We start from the raw sequence: 4,065 nt of genomic DNA, 5'->3' as shown, positions 1-4,065 counted from the left end.
GAAGATGGCTTACAAGAACTTCAACAAAGGGAAGAAGTTCTCAAGGAAAGACAGAAACTCTGATAAGAAGGTCTTCAAAAGGAATGAAGGCAAAGAAGAAAAATCAGGAAAAACTGATAAGTCTAAATAAACCTGCTTCAAATGTGGTGAGAAAGGTCATTTTGCAACTGAGTGTAAGAAAGCCAAGAAAGAAAAAGAACAAGCCTTTATCACAAAGAAGGGAAGCTGGGCAGACTCATCAGAATCAGAGAAAGAAGTCAACTATGCCTTGATGGCAAACATGGACAACAGCACTGAGGCTGTTGAAACTAAGGTACCCCATTCCACTCTTGCTTTTGACACTGAAGATATAACTGAGTTAAGATTGTTTCTCATAAATATGCATGTTAGTTATAGAGATCAAACTTTAGAAAATGAGAGACTAAAATCTGAGATCTTAGAAGTTAAGAAAAGGAATGATTATCTTGAGAAAGAACTAGTTCAGATGCTAGAAGTTCAGAAGGAAAGAGATGACTCTGTTTTTGTTAAAAATGAACTCTTAAAGAAAACTGCTTCTCTTGAATCAGAACTTGCTAAGGAAAGAGAGATAATCAGAACTTGGACTAACTCAGGAAAGACTACTTAGAATATCTTAGAGAGTGGAAACTGGAAGAAAGGTTTAGGATACTCTGATAAAAATGAAGTTGAGTCACATAAACAAGAAACCATTAAAATTGAAAGACCTAAGGTAGTTCCAGTAAGATTTGTTGCAGAATCAAAGACTCAGGACAAATCAAAGACTGATAAACCTAAACAGGTCAATATTGGTTTAATGACTCAGAAACAGCTTAAGCATAAGCTCAAGGAGGTTAAGAAAGAAAACAAGATTAAGGAACCTAGGAAAAATAGAAATGAAAAGGTAGGAATAAAGATAAGCAACAATTATATGCCTATTTGATAAGTGGTATTTATACACACTTATAGGCCTTCATTTCCACTTAAATTGGTTGGTTGTACTTAAGTGTTTAGTGTCTTTTGATGTGTTTTTAGTGTTTTTCTGTGCAGGTCACGAGTTGAGGTGATGAAGGGATTTTCTCTCATTTTAGGTTGTTTTTGGTGCATTAATTGCAAGAATAGAGAATTGTGGATTCATCACGACTTGGGATTTTGTGGGTACATCTTCTACAAACCCTCACGAGAACACACTCGTCCACTAGAGCTGTCTAGGGGTTTAAAGGGCTTGTTGCATGTGCTAAATGCAACCGTGATCACCTACGGAAGTGGTACTAGAGCGAGGAAGGACATGCACGCGAGAACGAGCTAAAAAACGAAGAAACGGGCTCCCAGTGGCAGACAGTAGCGCGCCCGCGCTAGCTACTGTCCCACTAGCGCGCCTGCGCTAGTTTAGCGCGGCCGCGCCCAGCAGAGTTGTTCCGGGCCGATTTTTGCAGCTTTTCTGATGGATTTTAGCAGCGGTCAAGGCCCGGTTGACTTGGTCAATGTATCTAATTTCTCATGTGTAAAAACCCTAGCCTCACTTGTATCGTAGAATATCGGAATATAGTTTTATCAGTTTTTCTCTTGTAAAAAAACACATTAGTGAATTGTATTGGATCGTTCTTCGCGAGGAAGTGACAGTTTCGAGCGAGATCGTGAACATCAATTCTGTAACGTTGTGTTCTTATTTATTAATTCAAGCAATTGTCTTATGTTTAATTCTCGTCTTTTATTTATCATGTTTTCATTAGAACCCATGATGTCGATTAGTTCGATTAAGAACTAACCGCCTTCATGGGATTCTAATGGACTTATCGATGTAGTCTAGTAAAGAATATTAATTGCTTGATTTTGTGACGTACGTTGATTTCTTTGCATGCGCCGTGCTTATTTTTCTTAGGAGCGTAGCTAACTTCTAAGTTGTTTGTTAATTCTTTCTGAAGCGAGAGTGGATGATTGAATTTAGAACTATGCCATGTAAACATAGGATTATGTGAATGAAGCATAATTTGTGGTAGACTTGAACTATTTTTATCACCCTGTGTAATCATGATAGATGACCTGTTATTAAACCTCTCTGCTTACACTACCGCTATAGAGATATAGGGTCTGAGCTTTGTTGGTGTCCATGAGATCTCTGTCTTAATTGTGGATTTTGATTGGTATGATATGTGTGCAACGAGAGTTGGCATGTATTACTTTCGTGTTGTCTGATTAGGATCAACAGTCGCATGTTAATCAGTAATTTCAATTCTAGATGAATTCGATAATGAAGTTAGAATCCCATGTGTTTTCCTATTCTGATTTTGATTAGTAAATTTAGTTATTAGTATAAAAGAACACATCCTTGTTAATTGTCTTAGCAGTGAAAATTACTCATACATTGTTGCATAGGTGCGTATTCTTAATTCACCAGTCTCTGTGGGAACGAACAAATATATTACTTGTGATCGCGTGCGCTTGCGTGTAGATTTTTGCGAACAAATTTTTGGCGCCGCTGCCGGGGACTCGGTGTTAATTAATTAGTTTATGTACTTGTCATCAGTGTGCATTAAAATTCACTGACTAGGATTCTATTCTCTTCTCACTTTTCTTTTCTTTTCTTTATTTCAGGTACTTGGGTCGCGTTTATGCTAACACGTTCTAAAGCTCGTAAGGAAGCAATTGATTCATCTTCTTCTTCTGATTCTGAAACAATGACAGAACCTGAAGCACAACCAGACAGTAAGGCATTGAAGGATTTCTCTATGCCAAAGATCGATGATATCCAGTCAAGCATTGTCAGGCCTGCAATCGCAGCCAATGCCTTTGAAATCAAACCAGGAACTATTCAAATGGTCCAGAACTCGGTACAGTTTGGGGGTTCTCCTACTGAAGACCCTAATATGCATATACGTAATTTTATAGAGATCTGTGACACTTTAAAATTTAATGGAGTTTCTGATAATGCTGTGAAGCTAAGGCTTTTTCCATTTTCACTGAGAGATAAGGCTAAGGGATGGTTGCATTCTTTACCATCTGGTTCTATTACTACATGGGAAGATCTAGCTCAGAAATTTCTCACTAAATTCTTCCCCATGGCAAAGACTGCTGCACTACGAAATGCTCTATCTCAATTCTCTCAACAATCAGGAGAAACATTATGTGAAGCCTGGGAGCGATATGAGGAGATGCTAAGGAAGTGTCCCCATCATGGCATGCCAGATTGGATGCAAATAAACTGTTTCTATAATGGTCTTGGACCTCAATCCAGACCTATGCTTGATGCTGCTTCTAGAGGTGCGCTATGGGCTAAAAGTTATGAAGAAGCTTATGATCTTATTGAAATGATGGCTGCTAATGAATATCAGAACCCTACTCAAAGACTTACTCAAGGGAAGGTAGCCGGAGTTCTTGATCTTGACACGTCTACAGCTATTGCTGCTCAACTTAAGGCTCTCACGATGAAAGTCGATTCTCTGGCTAACCAAGGAATTCAACAGCCAATCTCAATTTGCGAATTATGTGCTGGTACTCACTCTACTGATCAGTGTGCCATTTCTAGTGAATCAGCACAACTTGTGAGCAACTTTCAGAGAGGTCAACAGCCTGCTCCAGCTACTTACCATCCTAACAACCGAAATCATCCGAATTTCAGCTGGAGTAATAATCAGGGTTATAATCAGCCTCAACAAGGATTTCAACAGGGACCTAAACATTATAGTCAGGCTGGAACTTCACAACAGTATGCACCTAAACAGCCATATCACCCTCCGGGATTTCAGAATCATGGGCAATCAGCTAACGAAAGGTCTGACATGGAAGAACTAAGACTCATGTACAAGAGTCAGGCAGTAACTTTAAAAGCCTTGGAGACACAAGTCGGTCAGTTAGCTAATGCTTTATTAAGCAGACCACAGGGGAATCTCCCTAGTGATACAGAGGTACCAGGTAAGAGGGACCCTAAAGAGCAAGTCCAATCCATTACGCTGATATCTGGAAAAACTACAACAGGGCCAACCTCAACATTAGTACAAGATCAGGATGATGAACCGCAAGAAATTCCAGCAGAACTTCCTTCGAATACAATTGGCATAAAACCTAATGTTG

The 4,065-nt window shown here is 39.2% G+C and overlaps 1 non-coding gene across 1 annotated transcript; it reads right to left on the bottom strand.

Moving 5' to 3' along the window:
* Positions 1 to 3,068: 3,068 nt before the first annotated feature.
* LOC135148093 (small nucleolar RNA R71) lies at positions 3,069 to 3,175 on the bottom strand. Its single transcript, XR_010285988.1, has one exon. It is a non-coding gene; the product is annotated as a small nucleolar RNA R71 (small nucleolar RNA).
* Positions 3,176 to 4,065: the final 890 nt, after the last annotated feature.

The sequence above is a fragment of the Daucus carota genome, chromosome 7 (genome assembly GCF_001625215.2).
Source record: "Daucus carota subsp. sativus chromosome 7, DH1 v3.0, whole genome shotgun sequence".
Taxonomy (NCBI): domain Eukaryota; kingdom Viridiplantae; phylum Streptophyta; class Magnoliopsida; order Apiales; family Apiaceae; genus Daucus; species Daucus carota.
The sequence above is the reverse complement of the archived record's forward strand: the minus strand, read 5'-3'. Positions and strand labels throughout refer to the sequence as shown.